At 36.7% G+C, this 18,668-nt stretch overlaps 1 non-coding gene across 1 annotated transcript; it reads right to left on the bottom strand.

Moving 5' to 3' along the window:
* Positions 1 to 18,304: 18,304 nt before the first annotated feature.
* TRNAR-CCU lies at positions 18,305 to 18,377 on the bottom strand. The gene has a single exon. It is a non-coding gene; the product is annotated as a tRNA-Arg (tRNA).
* Between the last annotated feature and the right edge of the window lie 291 nt (positions 18,378 to 18,668).

Raw genomic sequence — 18,668 nt, 5'->3', positions numbered from 1 at the left:
CAGTCAGTTAAGCGTCTGCCTTCAGCACAGGTCATGATCCCGGAGTCCTGGGATCGAGTCCCGCACTGGACTCCTTGCTTGGCAGGGAGCCTGCTTCTCCCTCTCCCCCTGCTTGTGCTCTCTCTCGCTATCTGTCGCTATCTCTGTCTCTCTCTCAAATAAATAAAAAATAAAAATAAATAACCCAGGGTATCATAGCTGGCAACTGGAATGCAGCCAGCCAGTACATTTCTAGGTCTAGAGAGGAGCTAGGCCAGATCTCCCTAACACAACAATGATTCTTGTTCTCTCCATATTGAGAGCATTTTGAAGGAGCAACAACCTACAACCTAAAAGCCAGTATGTTTCTAGGTGGGGAGGAATAAAAAATTGGGAATGTAGTAGAAATGTACAAAAAATGGATAAAATCTCCTCCCAGTGGAACTACTCAGGAAATTTCCAGATAGTCTCTAACTTTGCAGAGAACAGTTCTGTATTTGACATTACTTAAGGTAAAATATCAGTGCCCTCCATTCCAAGTATCTAAGAGCACCTGAGAGCACTTTAGGCCCCTTTAAGCCATTACAAGACTTTAATTCTGCCTTCCAGGGAGCCAGGAGGGTGGTGAACTCAACAAGCCTATAAATTAAGTCATGAGTCTTGTTTTCCCGGCAAAGCAAGTTCAGAATGTACCATATAATTCTCCAGGCTTGACATACCTCCATTAAAGGGGATGCCCACTGAGTGTGGGATTACAAAAAGAAATTACAGATTTTCTAATAAATGCTTCAAACTGCCAACAAAATCTGGTTCTCAGGATATTTTTTTCCTTTGCGGCTGAAAATAAACATGTTCATTGCTTTATAGTTTCCTGAAATGATGACATTCCAGTGTAATTGCAAATTCTTGTGACAGGCAAACAGCTCCTACTGACTACAATGATCTATGAAGTGCATTTATAATGGTTCAGGGTAGCCTTATCAGTAGACACCAGCATCAAGTAATCATCACAAGGACTTTTTTGCTAAGAAGCACTTGGTCATGTATTTTCCCATCAGATTATAACTAAAACCTTTGCTCAGTCTTTTATTTTTCCAACACTCAGTCTTAAATGGCACCTCTGCAAGTTCATGAGTACAAAGACTGACAGTAAAACAAAGACTTAACACAGTACTACTTTCCTTATTATTTAAGAGAAAGTCTAAATGAAATATCCACTACTACCGTTAAATCATAGTTACACAGAGAATGAGGGTTTTTTGGTTTTTGTTTGTTTGTTTTTGGTAAATTGGCTAAATCATCCAAGCCAAAGACTTCATTAACATTCACTCAAGTAAAATTTCAAGACTAGAACTATAAAGTTGAAGTGAAACAAATTCTAGAAGTGTAATTTGGTATGCCAAGGAACCTATTGGACAAATTTATTGGACAGTATGTAAGTGTTCTTGCCAGTTACCTAGGGCGGGCATAATCACTTCATCCGGAAGATCCACCTATCGCCCACATTCACACTCACACTTCCAATCTATAGGTCTCTCTTGGACTAAAGAGATGCTGGAGGCTTCAGGCTCTGTCACTTGAGAGCAGAACAACTGCCCAAACATGTGGGCTGGATCCTGCAGCACCTTCAGGATACACCTCCTCCTTCAGCAGGCCCAGCACTTTCCTAGCCAGGTTACATTGTAAATCGCTAAGTTACTGGCCTGGCAGCCTGTGGGCAGGCAAGGTATATATTCTAAGTGGGGTGCACACTGGGCTGCAAAAAAGACTGCATCGTGTTCAAGCGAGAAGAGGATGCCAGCCTTGGATGGGAAGGACCATTTCTGCAGGTCTAAAGAGTCCAGATAAATATGGGAATTCAAGATTTTTGAGTGTATCACCCCACAGGTCTCTATTCCAAATCTCAGGCTCCCATTCATTCCCAGCCAGGGCCCTAAACTCAATGCATCCAAACTCTCAGGGTTGATAAATGAATCTGTGCGATGCTCCATGGCCCTTATTAGTTAAGTTCAGGTTCTGATCCTTAGCCTTTTCTGCCCTTCTACTACAGGAGCTGAGAGCGTCCTTATATGCTAGCAAGTAGGCTCACTTGGTGAATAATTATCCTCTAAACTTGTCTTGCTCCAATGTATCAATGGCTCCCAGCAATCTGATTCCAAAATCCTTATAATTACTACTCTCAAATTCCAACAGTGCATTCCAGTCTACACATATTCCTTCCCTGCTTACCACCAGGTAAAGTGTATGAACTGCACCAAAACTGTATGCCAGGGGGCTATCAGTACTCCATCTAACACCAGCAATGGGGGTCCTCACTGTCAACCAGTGGCACATGACTCAGCTCCAAAATATGTTGTAGATTGTGCTCCTGGGAAAAAAAACTCTGAGACTCTGGGACTTGTATGCTAGGGGTTTATTGAGGAACACTGTCAGAAATACTAGCTGTCGGGTAAAAGTGGCAGGATTAGGCAAAGGGAGTTTAAACATAATGCAGTTGCAGTAGAGCCCTCAGTCCATCCACTGGGGGTTGGGGGAGGGAACTGGAGCCAGGAAGCTCCCTCAGAGTTGCCCCAGTTGAAGCAAGGAGGCCAGGGCTTTGTGGCACACATCAGGCTCTTTCCAAAGAGGATGCGTGACTTGGGCAAGGCAACTCTCTTTGGGGACAATTCCCAGGGAGAAACTCATCTGTGAGCTGTCAGCAACCAACTGTCCTAGCAGCTGGAAACTGAGGGTTCTTGGAAGGGAGCTATGAGTGGGTCAGCATCTACTATGCCATGGAAGAGGGGTTGGTAGCCGGAGAACGGTTAGAACACACAGAACATATGCCTAGTTAGCCAGAAGTGATGGAGAAGCTTGATATTCATTTGAACAAAAATAATAAAAGTACTTAAGGCTATTCATCTGAAGCTCAAAATCAGAACTTCCCAACTATATAATGACATGGCAAGGTTGCTCACCATTGTTTGCCCTTTCATGTTCCCTAACTTATCTCTTCTCTGTTCTGCTTCATTCAGTGTTAGAGCATATTATTGTGTCTTTTCACAGATCTCAAATGTGAGTGATGATATTATATATCATCAGATACTTTTCTTTCTATAAGGGTCTCTGAATCCTTAAAGATTCTTAAGTTGTAGTGCTTTTCACTTGTAACCTGTATATTATTTCAAATTACATTTTTATAAGGTTTTAGCTATTACTGGCAGTAATTCACATGATGGGATTTAATCACCAACAGAAGAATAATGTTGCCTTAAACAATTTTTGTGTTACATCCTTGATTGGGAAGTTGTACAATACCACAGACATGAATATTGTCTCAATTCTTGTCTAGGACAACAATAGACTGCCTCCAGCCTTATTTTGGGTATATAATTGGGGGGAGGCATATGGTGGCTCCAGAACTTTAAAACTGGATGTCACTTAACCTGTGTCCCAGTTGCCACATCATTTGTTTAAAGCTTACATTTTTTTGGCTCTTAAGTATTTACATATATCCCCACTTAGACCTAGAGACCTTTGAACTTTTGGAATCCCAATTCCATATTTTTATTTGTGACACAGTTACTACTGATATTAAATGACATCTAACTGGATTCTGAGTATCACAAGATCATCTGAGTCCACAGTCACAATTTCTAAGATAATCCTTCCTATGATACCTATTTAATATACATTTGCCATATTTCTTTTTTTAAAAGATTTTATTTTATTTTTGAGAGAGAGAGAGAGAGAGAAAGCATGCACAAGTGGGAGGGGAGGGGCAGAGAGAGAGGCAGACTCCCCACTGAGCATGGAGCCCGATGTGGGACTCAATCCCAGGATCCTGAGATCATGACCTGAGCCAAAGACAGATGCTTAACCGACTGAGCTATCCAAGCACCCTACACATTTGCCATATTTCATCAATTTTAAGGTACATATTTTTTTCACATTTAATGTCTCTAAAATCAGGGTATGTCATCAAATTCCTGTCGGCCAGCTGTCAGTCTTAAAATATTACCACTGCTTGCACACAGTATTAGTTCTCTATTGCTGCTGTAACAAACTGCCATGGGCTTTAGAGTCTGAAATGGGTCTCCCTGGGCTAAAATCAAGGTGTTGGCAGAACTGTATTCCTTATGAAGACCTTGGAAAATTTTATTTCTTTGCCTTTGCCAGTTTCTAGAGGCTGCTCTCTTTCCTTGGCTCATGTCTTCTTCCTCCACCTTCAAAACAGGTCAAGTTCTCACACTGCATCACTCTGACCTCCTATTCTGTTTCCCTCTTATGCATTTGCAGATCCTTGTGGTTGGTTTGGGTCCACAAGGATAACCAAGGATAGTCTCCATATTTTTAAGGTTGATGGACTAAGAAGCTTAATTCTAGCTTCAGTGTTAATTCCCTTTGGCCATGTAACCTATTCACAGGTTCCAGGGATTAAGACGCAGATAGCTTTGGTGGCCATCACTCTGCATACCGCACACGTGTCTATCAAAACTTGCAGAACTGGTGTCAGGGGTTTGGAAGAACATCTCAGAGACAATAGTGAAGCATTCTTTTAAAATATTCTGCTTCTCCAAGACTCTTAATGTCACAGAGTATATTTTGTTGGGGGAGGGAAAAAGTGAGTATCAATGACTATGATCTGAAGGTGACTCAAAAAAGTCAGACTCTGTCTAGGAAGAAGTTTGAGGGAATATCTCATCTAATTTATTTCATTTATACATTCCATTTTATCTTGCACAGAATAATGTATAATTAAAAATCTATATCTAAAGAAGTCCAAAAGCACTCAGTGACTCCATCAAATGTAATTACATTGGTATCATAGGAGTCCCAGAAGAAGAAGAGAGAGAAAAAGGAGCAGAAACTTTATTTTTAAGAAATAAAAGCTAAAAACTTCCTTAATCTGGGGAAGGAAACAGACATCCAGATCCAGGAGGCAAAGAGAATTCCCATCAAAATCAACAAAAGCAGACCCATACCAAGACATATTGTATTAAATTTGCAAAATACAGTGATAAAGAAAAAGCCTTTTTTTAAAGATTTATTTATTTATTTATTTTAGAGAGAGAGAAAGAGTGGGGGAGAAGGACAGAGGGAGAGGGAGAGGGAGAATCTCAAGCAGACTCCCCCTTGAGCATGGAGCCCAACAAGGGGCTCAATCCCACAACCCTGAGATCATGACCTGAGCCAAAATCACGAGCTGGTTGCCTAACAGACCGAGCCACCCAGGGGCCCCAAGAAAAGTCTTAAAAGACACAAGACAGGGGCACCTCAGTGGCTCAGTCAGTTAAGTGTCCGACTCTTGATTCTGGCTCAGGTCATGATCTCAGGGTCATGGGATCAAGCCCAAGTTGGGCTCTATGCTCACCAGGGAGTCTGCTTGAGATTCTCTCTCTCCCTCTCCCTCCGCCCATCCCCCTGCACTTTCTCTCTTTAAAATAAATAAATAAAAATCTTAAATTAAAAAAAAAAAGGCAGCAGGACAAAAGAAGTCAGTAACTTACAAGGGAAAACCATAAGGCTAGCAGAAGATTCTTCAACAGGAACTTGCAAGCCAGAAGGGAGTGGCATTGTATATTCAAAGTGCTGAATGGGAAAAATCTGCAGCCAAGAATATTCTATCCAGCAAGGCTATCATTCAGAATAGAAGGAGAGGTAAAGAGTTCCTCAGACAAACAAAAACATAAGGAGTTTGTGACCACTAAATCAGCCCTGCAAGAAATATTAAAGGAGACTCTTTGAGCAAAAAGGGGAAACCAAAAGTGACAGGACAAAGGTGGGAACACAAAGGCAGTGAAAATGACTATTTCTGTAAAAAATGAGTCAAGGAGCTCACCAAAAAATATATAAAATATAATAACATATACCTAAAACATGGGGAGGAGAGGAGAAAAGAATGGATTCAAACTTAAACGACCATCCACTTAATATAGACTGCTATATGCAGAAGAGGTTATAAATAAACCTAATGGTAACCACATATCAAAACCACTAATAAACATGCAAAGAATAAAGAGAAGGAAATCCCAATATATCACTAAAGAAAATCAGCAAAACATGAAACAGAGAAAGACAAGAAAGGATCAGAGAAAAGCTCCAGAAACAACCACAAATAATAAAATGGCAATAAATACATATTATCAATAATTACTTCGAATGTCAATGGGATAAATACTCTAATCAAGAGACGGAGTGTCAGAATGGATTAAAAAAAAAAAAAGACCCATCTATACGCTGCCGACAAGAGACTCATTTTAGACCTAAAGACACCTGCAGACTGAAAGTGAGGGGATGGAGAAACATTTATCATGCAATGGATGTCAAAAGAAAGCCAGAGTATCAATAATTATATTGGACAAGCTAGACTTTAAAACAAAGACTGTAACAAAAGACAAAGAAGGACATTATATAATAATAAAGGGGACAATCCAACAAGAAGATAAAACAACTGTAAATATTTATGTACCCAATGTGGAAGCACCCAAACACATAAAACAATTAATAACAAACATAAAGGAACTAATTGATAATAATACAGTAATAGTAGGTAGGGTATTAAAGTCCCTACATCAATGGACAGATCATCTAAGCAGAAAATCAACAAGGAAATAATGGCTTTGCATGACACACTGGACCAGATGGACTTAACGATATATTCAGAACTTTCCACCCTAAAATAGCAGAATACGCATTCTTTTCAAGTGCACATGGAACATTCTCCAGAATGGATCACATATCAGGCCACAAAACAGGCCTCAACAAATTCAAGAAGATTGAAGTCATACCATGCAGCACCTTTTCTTACTACAACACTATGAAACCAGAAGTCAACAACAAGAAAAAAAATCTGTAAAGACCGTAAATAAATGGAGGTTAAATAACATCCTACTAAACAATGGGTCGACTAGGAAGTGAAGTAAGAAATAAATATATGGAAACAAATGAAAATGAAAACACAACAGTCCAAAACCTTTGGGATGCAGCAAAAATGGTTCTAAGAGGGAAGTACATAGCAATAGAGGCCTATCTCAAGAAGCAAGAACAATCTCAAATACAGAACCTAACCTTATACCTAAAGGAGCTAGAACAACAAACAAAGCCCAAAGCCTGCAGAAGGAAGGAAATAAATGATTCAGAAATTAAAACAAAAACAAATGAAAACAATAGAATAAATCAATGGAGCCAGAAGCCGGTTCCTTGAAAAAAATTAATAATATTGATAAACCTCTAGCCAGACTTATCAAAAAGAAAAGACAAAGGATCCAAATAAATAAAATCACAAATGAGAGAGGAGAAATCACAACCAACACCACAGAAATACAAATAATTATAAGAGGATATTATGAAAAACTATATGCCAACAAATTGGACAACCTAGAAGAAAAGAATAAATGCCTAGAAACATATAAATTACCAAAACTGAAACAGAAAGAAATAGAAAACTTAAACAGGTCAATAACTAGCAAAGAAATTAAATCAGTAATCAAAAAACTCCCAACAAACAAAAGTCCAGAACCAGATGTTTCACAAGAGAATTCTACCAAATATTTAAAGACTTAATACCTATTCTTTTCAAACTATTCCAAAAAATAGAAAAGAAAACTTCCAAATTCATTCTATGAGGCCAGCATAACCCTGATACCGAAACCAGATAAAAACCCCACCAAAAAAGAGAACTACAGGCCAATATCCCTGATGAACTAGATGCAAAAATTCTCAATAAAATACTAGCAAATGAATCCAACAATACATTAAAAAAATCATTCACCACAATCAAGTGGAATTTATTCCTGGGTTGCAAGGCTGGTTCAATATTCACATATCAATCAATGTGGTACATCACATTAATAAAAGAAAGGATAAGAACCATGTGATCATTTCAATAGATGCAGAAAAAGCATCTGACAAAGTACAACACCCATTCATGATAAAAACCCTCAACAAAGTAGATTTAGAAGGAACATAACTCAACATAAGGAGTTTGTTTTCATATATGAAAAACCCACAGCTAATATTATCCTAAATGGGAAAAAACTTAGAGCTTTTCCCCTATAGTAAGGAACAAGATAGGGATGTTCATTCTTACCACTTTTATTCAACATAGTACTGGAAGTCCTAGCCACAGCAATCAGACAATAAAAAGAAATAAAAGGCATCCAATTCAGCAAGGAAAAAGTAAAAGTTTCACTATATGTAGATGACCTGATACTACACATAGAAAACTCGAAACAACCAACCAAAAAACTTCTAGAATTGATAAACGAATTCAGTAAAGTCACATGATACAAAAGCAATGTATAGAAATCTGTTGCATTTCTATACACCAGTAATGAAGCACCACAACGAGAAATTAAGAAAATAATCCCATTTACAATTGCACCAAAAATAGTAAGATACCTAGGAATAAACCTAACCAAAGAGGTAAAAGACCTGTACTCTGAAAAGTATAAAACACTGATGAAAGAAATTAAAGATAACACAAAGAAATGGGAAGACATTCCATGCTCATGGACTAGAATAACAAATACTGTTAAAATGTCTATACTACCCAGAGTAATCTACACATTTAATGCAATCCCTATCAAAATACCAACAGCGTTTTTTACAGAACCAGAACAAACAATTCCAAAATTTGCATGAAACCACAAAGGACGTGGAATAGCCAAAGCAACCTTGAAAAAGAAAACCGAAGCTGGTGGCATCACAATTCCAGACTTCAAGTTATATTACAAAGTTGTAGTCATTAATACAGTATGGTACTGGCACAAAAACAGCTACATAGATCAATGGAACAGAATAGAAAACCCAGAAATGAACCCACACTTATATGGTCAATTCAACTTTGATAAAGCAGGAAAGAATATCCAATGGGAAAAAGAGTATTTCTTCAATAGTGTTGTGAAAACTGGACAGCTACATGCAAAAGAATGAAACTGAACCACTTTCTTACACCATACACAAAAATAAATTCAAAATGGATTGATGATCTAAATGTGAGACCTGAAACCATAGAACTCCTAGAAGAAATAGGCAGTAACTTCTTTGACATTGGCCATAGCAACTTCTTTCAAGATCAGGAGGCAAGGGAGACAAAATCAAAAATAAAGTATTGTGACTACATCAAAATAAAAAGCTTTTGCACTGCAAAGGAAACAACCAACAAAACTAAAAGGTAACCTATAGAATGGGAGAATATATTTGCAAATGGCATGTCTGAGAAAAGGTTAGTGTCCAAAATATATAAAGAACTTATAAAACTCAACACCCAAAAAATGAATAATCCAATTAAAAAATGAGCAGAAGACATGAATAGACATTTTTCCAAAGAAGACATACCAATGGCCAACAGACACATGAAAAGATGCTCAATATCACTCATCATCAGAGAAACACAAATCAAAACTACAATGAGATACCACCTCACACCTGTCAGCATGGCTAAAATCAGCAAAACAAGAAACAACAGGTGTTGGCGGGGGTGTGGAGAAAGGGGAACTTCCTTGCACTGTTGATAGGAATACAAACTGGTACAGCCACTGTGGAAAACGGTATGGAGGTTCCTCAAAGAGTTGAAAATAGAACTACCCTCCAATCCAGCAATTGCACTACTAGGCATTTATGCAAAGAATACGAAAATAATAATTCAAAGGGATATATGCACCCCTATGTTTATAACAGCATTCTACAATAGCCAAATTATGGAAGTAGCCCAAGTGTCCATCAACCAATGAATGACCAAAGATGTGGTATATATATATACACACAATAGAATATTACTCAGTCATAAAAAGAATGAAATCTGGCCATTTGCAATGACATGGATGGAGCTAGAGAGTATTAAGCTAAGCGAAATAAATCAGTCAGAGAAAGTCAAATACCATATGATTTCACTCATGTGTGGAACTTAAGAAACAAAACAAATGAGCAAAGGAAGAGAAGAGAGAGAGAGAGAGGCAAACCAAGAAAGAGACTCTTAGCTATAGAGAACAAACTGATGGTTACCAAAAGGGAGGTGTGGGGGGGGATGGGTTAAATAGGTGATGGGAATCAAGAAGTGCACTTGTTGTGCTATATGGAAGTGCTGAGTCACTATATTGTATACCTGAAACTAATATTACACTGTATGCTAACTGGAATTTAAATAAAAACTTTAAAAATAAAAATAAAATAAAGAAAGAAGTACAAAAGCAATCTTTACATAAGTACAAAATAAAAATTCTAAGTGTTAAGAAGTATGGGTATTAAAGAGGGCACGTACTGAATGGAGCACTGGATGTTATACACAAACAATGAATCATGGAACACTACATCAAAAACTAATGATGTAATGTATGGTGTTTCACATAACATAATAAAATAAAAAAAAAACAAGTATTGAGTCACTGAATTATGTAACTGGCAATTTTTTTTCTCCATAGTACAAAAAATAGTGTTATGACCTAGATTCAATGGTATCTTAGACTGAATAAAACACATTACACATCCACAGATAGCCAATTCAAGTATTTTCATATTGACATAAAAATATAAATTGTATGAATATTTATGAACAAATTTATATTTTTTCCAAGGACATATTTTTGTCTTGTATGCCTGTGGTTATGGTGTCATGACCACTAAATATAACATTAGAATTATAAGCACTGAATTTTTTTATTTCTTGTAAGGAATTTGATTTCTGCATTAAAGAATAAGAGCCAAAACATTATGAAAAGGTAGTATGAACACAAGTTTGCAGATAAGGTTCATAAATACAAGGGCTATAAGAAGGAGAAAGTAAACAGTGTCCTGTAAAAGACAAAAGTTTATTTTTCTCTCACATAATAGTGTTAAAATGAGAGGCCCTGACAGGGATGCAGCTTTTCCCATAGGACTACTCAGGGACCAGCTTCTTTCCAGCCTGTTGCTCTGCCCTCCCCTAGAACAGCTCTGCCCTTGGCAAGAACCAGGGGCTGTTAGAACCATATTTTAGCTGAAGGAAAGGTAAAGAAAGGAATTCTAGGGAAAGGGATTTTTTTTTTTTAAGTAGAAATTTTAACAGGGCATACTCTATTATGATCACAATATAATAAAATTAAAACTAAATAATAAAAGGGTGACCCAAATCATCTTAACAAGTTGGAAATCTAAAAATACTCTCTTAAATAAGCCTTAAATAAACCCTGAAGATGAAGTAAAAAGAGAAATTAGAAACCACTGGGTCATAAAGCCTATGAGATATAGCAAGATCTTCACAGGGGAAAATTTAAGGCTTTAAATTATTTGTTTTTATGGGAAAAAAGCTTAAAAATAAAGAAGTGGTCCCTCTAAAAAACTTGGGGAAATAACCAGTAAATAAACCTAGAGAAACTAGGAAGCAAGAATAAACAATAATAAGAGGTGAAATTAATGAAATAGAACACACAATGTAAAGGTTAAATACATCATAAAAAGTTCATTCTTGCGGCACCTGGGTGGGCTCAGTCGGTTAAGTGGCTGGCTTCGGCTCAGGTCATGATCCCAGGGCCTGGGATCAAGCCCCGCATGAGGCTCCTGGCTCACTGGGGAGCCTCCTTCTCCCTCTCCCCCGATTGTGCTTCTCTCTTACTATCTCTCTCTCTCTGTGTCAAATAAATAAATAAAATCTTTAAAAAAAAAAAGTTCATTTTTGAAGAGATCTAAAATGTGATTTAAAAAAAAAAAAAGACTAAAAAACTTGATTAAAGATAAAGGAAAGATAACCAAGAAAAAAAAAGCAAAAAAAATGTATAATAACCACAGCTACAGAGAGATAAAAAAAATTATAAAAATACTGTACATAATTCCATAGAAAATGAGTTTGAAAATCTGAAGGAAATGGACACCAAATCAACCTAAAAAGTAAAAACTTGAATATGGTAATTACCACAGAAGAGAGCTATCATTTTGAAAGAGTCACCAGGGCAATATGGCTTTATCCAATCCTTAAACAATTATAGTTGTGAACTTATTTAAATTAGTCTAGACTACAAAAAAAGACAGAAAGCTTGCAAATTTATTTCATAAAGAAGCAGAACCTTAATATCAAAACCTAGTAAAGATGGTAATACAGGAGAAAAACTATAGATCAATTTCACTATGAATATAGGCAAAAGTCTCAACAAAGCAATAGCAAAAATAAAATCAACTTGCCAAAGGACTATATGACCAAGGATGGTTTATCCAAGGAATGCAAGGTGGCTTAATAGTAGGAAATCTATCAACTCAATCCCTTATATCTACACATTAAAGAGGACAAATCATTAAAATCATTAACAAATGTCAAAATGTTATTTGATGTGACTCAGCAGTCCTCTCCAATTATAAAAACTAAGGATAACAGCAATAAAAAACAACTTATAGTACAGAGTGCTTATAAAAAATCAAGAGCATATATTATTCTAAATAGAAAACATTGCCACCACTTTAATTAAAATTAGGAACATAGCAGATATGCTCATTGTGTTCATTATTATTTACTGTCTTGGTGATTTTTAAGGAAAATAAATAGCTGACCTAAAAATTGGACAAGAAGATGTAAAACTGTGTATTTTGTTGGTAACATGAATGCATAGCCAGGAGCCTATGAAAATGCAAGTTAAGAAAAAAACTCAGGGGTGCTTGGGAGGCTCAGTCAGTTAAGCGTCTGACTCTTGATTTCAGCTCAGGTCATGATCTCAGGGTCATGGGATCAAGCCCCACATGGGGCTCTGCGCTGAGCATCGAATCTGCTTGAGATTCTCTCTCGCCCTCTCCCTCTGTCCCTCCCCCCCAGCTTGCTCTCTCACTCTAAAAATAAAAAAACTTCAAAATTAACAAAATTGGCAAGACAGCTGGATATAAAATAAATATCTATCAACATGTTTTCTTCAGTTAGGGATCTAAAAATGAAAAAAATATTCTATTTACAGTTGCAACAATAAAATGCATAGAATACATTTTCCTAGAAAAATGTAGGACCTGGGGGTGCCTGGGTGGCTCAGTCGTTAAGCATCTGCCTTCGGCTCAGGTCATGATCCCAGGGTCCTGCGATCAAGTCCCACATCGGGCTCCCTGCTTGGCAGGAAGCCAGCTCTCCCTCTCCCACTCCTGCTGCTTGTGCTCCTGCTCTCGCTATCTCTGTCTCTGTCAAATAAATAAATAAAATCTAAAAAAAAAAAAAAATCCCCATGATAATGAAGACTTAAAAAAAAAAAAAGAAAGAAAAATGCAGGACCTGTATGAAGAGGACCATAACACTACGGAAAGTTATCAAATAAGGTCTGGCCAGTGGAAGGACATACCAGGTTCTCGGTTGGGAAGACTTAGCTCCATAAAAATGTCAATTGTATCTTGTAATGTCATTCAATTAGAATTTCAACACGGTTTGTTTTGGGGCAGTGAGAGAAGGATTAGATAATTTTATTTTTAAATATTTTTGAAGGGTTATGAAAAAAAATTTTTAAACTTGTGTATAGCATGAAACGCCTAAAAGGCAAAGAGAGCCAACAATGGATATAGAAAAAACATATTTGCATCAGAGATGATATACAAAGGGATATCTATAATATACAAAAAGACCTCACCATTTGATTTTTTTAAAGGTAAATCTAATAAGTGGGCAAGGATATGAATACACAATTCTTAAATAGATATAATTTTTCAATAAACATTCTTTAAACTCATCCAAATTTTCAACCAACAAATTCACTAATAGGAAAATTCAAATTAAAGTAACATTGAAACCTTACACCTATGAGAGGAGCAAAAACTAATGAGAATTATAATAACTTATTGCTGGTAAGGACAAGGGGAAAAGATACTTGCAAATACTGCTAGGTATAAACGTAATGTGTTACAGTTCCTTTGGAAAGTAATATGGTAACTTCTATGAAAGTTTAAAATACATAATATATTCTTTGACCTTACAACCCCAACTTCTTGGAATCTATCCCACAGAAATAAAAAACCACCAGTGAGGACATATGTACAATGATTTTTATTGAAGCATTATTCATAGTAGAAAAAGAAATGGAAACAAAATGGTTAAATAAATTATGGCCCATTCACAACATGGAGTATTAAGTAGCTATTAAAAGGAATAAATAGGAACTACTGTATATCAATTAATTTGGAAGGATTCCCATGAAATCCTGCTTTATTTTTGTATAGGTCTGTTTGTAACTGTATGAAAATGGAGGAAAAAAATAAAAGACTACACACCATTTGTTAACATAGATTACTGGGATGGGGCAGGAAGGGGATGTAGGAATCCAGCGAAAAGAAAAAGAGAAAAAGAAGACTTCAAGAATGTGTAATATGATCAAATTATACATTTATGCTGTTATAAAATTGTATGTGTGTATACATTTTTTAATAGGAAAATTTAAACATCACCTATTGGATTGTGATTGAAAAAACATGCAACTGAATTAAGACCCAGGGGAAAGACAACATCATAAAGCACTACAATTTAGTCACTATGGTAACTTGCAAAGTATTTTTGCAGAGCTCTTCTCACAGCTCCCACACGTACAATCAAAACAAATATGCTAAACACTAAAATTTAAAGAGAATTGGTCATTTTATGTGTTGTATTAACACATTTAATAGTGTCATTGTACATAATGTGAAATTTATGTTAAATCCATATAATATACAGTCAGGACCATCTATTTTGTTTACTTTGATGACTGGTTTTCAAAGGACTAACGGTATAAAGAAAAACTTTTGATGCTACAGTACAAAGTAATGAAAGATACCACAAGCAAATATAAGGTGTCCCTTTCAAATATATACATACACACATCCATGTATGTCTACATACCTATTTACATATACTATATGGCATAGTATATGCTATATTTGTATATACTATCAGCTTTTAACAACCCCATCTCTTCGGTATGTTAATTTCCATAATGGTACTAAAAGAATGAACTATGCTACCCCCATTTATGTAGATAAATGATGTGGAGTTGATTTCCATTATGAACTTTGCCTTTTTTCTCCTTACAATTTTATACGTAAAAAAAAAAAATCACTGTGAATTTTGTTGAAAAGGGAAAACCCAAAAATAACCTAAAAATGGTAGAAGATGGAATTTGGGGAAAACTATAATTTTTCTATTATACTTGATGAACTGTTATCAATTTTCACAAATACTTGAAATAATAAGTCCCAAAGCAATTGTACGACAAAGTCTCATAAGGTAGTAGGTCTTTTGGTAAATTTAGAAATAGCTGATACTAGATGAATCACAGACCTATACCCCTGAAACAAATAACACATTATATGTTAATTTAAAAAATTTTTTTAAAAATAAATAGCTGATACTAGATTTTAAAAGTACAAGGAAGATTATTTCCCACCAGAGAGCTCACTTCTATCCAACTATATCTCATATTCTCTTTGCCTGAAAGTCCCTGTCTCCTTCTTCAAATTTTACCTCCTCCTTCAAGAAGCCTTCCCAGACTCGCTCCACCAGAGAATTTTTTGCTTTCTATCTATCCTCACTTACCACTGGTGCTATGAGTGGTTTGCATATTCTTCCCCCTGCTTGGCTGTGAGCATTTTGAGGGGGAAAAGAAAAAACAAGGTCTGGTCTTTTCTGGACCTTCTGTGTTGACTGCACACATGCTTATCAATGGCCCATTTATGTATCACTTATTTCCCATTTTTGTGTTCTTGCTCATATTTCATTCTTTAATATTCTCAACCTTCTCAGCAATCTGTGTTTCCTGCAAAACTGATTGTCTTTCCCTCTGATGTTTTCTTGTCTCTACAGTCCATTTATGCCCAGCATAGAGATTTATCTCCTTCTTGTGTCCACGCATGACTTCAAATTCCTCTCTAATTACTCCATATGTGCATACTTCATATCCAAAGCAAGATCCTAAACAGAATTCATGGGAACTATTTTAAAATTTTTCAAATATCCTAGTACCAAGCATAAGTAATTTCATCATCGATTCTGGTTAAATTAAGGAACACACCCTTCCCCCCCGCCACCAGATTCTCACTGTACCATCAAATATGTTATTAAATTTATAATTTTCTGATTTGTATTTAATGGATGTATTAGGGATCACACACACAAAGACAATGACTTCAAAATGTGTCTGGCATCATACAATGGCGACAGCAGACCCTGGGAAAATGATGAAATGAGCCTTCCTTTACCACTCTAGAAGAGAAGCCAAGCTCTGTCCTCCTCCTAGAGACGGCTCTTGCTCCTAACTACCACGCTCGTACATGGGGAATTCACATTTCCAACTGCCTGCAAGTATCTCCTTAGAAACCTGATGAAACTATTCTGGAAATGATACATGAGGTCAAAAAAAAAATAATAATAAGTCAGGTGAAAGACAAATAAAGAACAAATAATCCAAGTCATAATTCTTGTTTAGTCTTCCAGAGAAACCCTCTGAGAGTTGATGCAAGTTGCCTGGGAAAAGATAAAGGAGGGGGATATTTACTCAAGAAGCAACTGACAGAAACATAAAATATATATGAATGTTCATCCTCAATTTTAAAAATAATAAAATTACCAAAAACAAACTAGAGAACAAAGAGGGGATGAAAGTATTTTAAGTTTGGTGTAGTGTATTTATATAGACATTCTGCCCTTGTGAATCTTTACCACAAAGTCTTATCCACTCTTCAAAGCTAATCATGATTTCATTACAAAGAAAATTAAAACTCTAAGCCAGTTTTTGATATAGACATTTTCATTTAAAAAAAAAAAAAACAACAGAGTCCGGTATCAAAATATATGTGTAGCACACATGAATGAAGGCAGGGTCTAAATAGCTGTTGGAATGATATTTATTCCCCCTAAACATATGGCATTGACATCAAGAACTTACAACTACTTGGGCCAAGACCTAAAACCAGCTGTAATGTGAATCTGCTAAAGAACTAGAGAAAATTGCTGTGTTGCATTAAACTTCAGTTTCTTTCCAGAGCTATTATTTTAACAGATACTCATTATGTGTGTACTTCACTTCATTATCACTTCTTTCTCTGCAAGGTTAGTTCAAAGTGTAGGACCAAAATCTTAGAGAAAGAAGCAGCATAGCAAGTAAGATCTGTATCTCTAATTAAGCCAGTAGAAGATCACTTTTCCACACATCAATGTTCAAGGGAATCAATACTCCAGCTGATGTGTCTTAAATAGATAGAAATCTTTACACTTCATCATTGAAAATACAGATGCCCTAAAAAGGGTATAGTTCTGGATAAATAGTAACGGATATTAATCTTATCATCTGTTTGAATACAGATTGGTAAAGTTGAGAGCTGGCAAATTTTTAATACATTTTCAAAGCTGCTTAAAGGAGCTGGGTGGTTTTTACTCATAATAGTGGGCTGGCTATATCTGCATAGAAGAACCAGCATTCCTAATAAAGTACATAAAAGTTTAAAAATGAAAAAAGCATTGTGGCCAAAGCAAATATTTCTCATTTGAGAGGAGAACGGAGTCCTGCATTATGGGGATCAGTGGTCCTACATGTCCAAACTTACAAGATAAGAGTCACGTTTCCACTTCTCTGTGATAGAAAATCTTGCTGTCTTTAATGAAGCCAACCAACGGTTGGTAGCCATTTATTTTTCTGAAATTTTCCAGTATAAAATTCAGCCTTTCTCACTAGTTAAGAACATTAATATCTGTCACATTTTGAAGCTATTTAAAAAATTCATTCACGTTGCCATTTCCCCATGCATTTTACCCTCTTGGAGAGACAACAGCATGCACGGAGGGACTCTGGTGTAAGACTGACCCCAGATCATATGCTGGCTCCACAATGCAAAGCTCTATGGGCCTGAGCAAGTCACTTCATTCATATAAAACTGTTTTTCCAGGATGGTATGTACTTGAGAATACTCTCGTAAGTTGTCTCTTACCCACTTGTTATGCTACATCAGACATGATCGCTGAATACAAGGTGGCTAGAGAGGAGGGTTTTGCCTGCTTTATTCTAGGGGTCTTACTGCCTTGCCTTTCTTCCCATACCAGCACACTCTGTTCTTTCTGCCCTGTCTCTGCTCAAAAGGCATCTTATCAATGAGGCCTTCTCTGACCACCTTACAAAAAGACAAACGCACTCCAGGCCTGATTTTTTTTTTTTTTCTTCTTCTTTTTTTTTTTTTAAGATTTTATTTATTTATTTGAGAGAGAGAATGAGATAGAGAGAGCACGAGAGAGGGGAGGGTCAGAGGGAGAAGCAGACTCCCTGCTGATCAGGGAGCCCGATGCGGGACTCGATCCCGGGACTCCAGGATCATGACCTGAGCCGAAGGCAGTCACTTAACCAACTGATCCATCCAGGCACCCCCTTTTTTTTTTTTTAAGTAAGCTTTATGCCCAACATGGGGCTTGAACTCATAACCCTGAGATCAGGAGTCACAAGCTCTACCAACTGAGCCAGCCAGGCACCCCTCAGACCTGATTTTTAAACAGGACTAAAAATAATCCTACTCTGCTTTATATTCTTATGTGGCACTTAGCATCTCTGACAATTTTTCTATTTCCTTGTTTATTTGTAGACTGTCATTAGGCAGCAAGTTCCCTGAGGGCAGGGAGCACTGCTTCTTAGAACACCACCTGACACATAATAGATCCTCAAGTTATTGAATACTGTTCTGGGAAGAATAAGCTGCCTCCTGCCAGGTAACGATCTGGAAATGCCAGAAGACTGGCACATTTTCCAAATCCCCTGTTGGAT

This window comes from Mirounga leonina, unplaced genomic scaffold (genome assembly GCF_011800145.1).
Source record: "Mirounga leonina isolate KUSES-001 unplaced genomic scaffold, KU_Mleo_1.0 Mir_151, whole genome shotgun sequence".
In the NCBI taxonomy this organism is placed as follows: domain Eukaryota; kingdom Metazoa; phylum Chordata; class Mammalia; order Carnivora; family Phocidae; genus Mirounga; species Mirounga leonina.
This window is presented reverse-complemented; position numbering and strand designations above follow the sequence as displayed.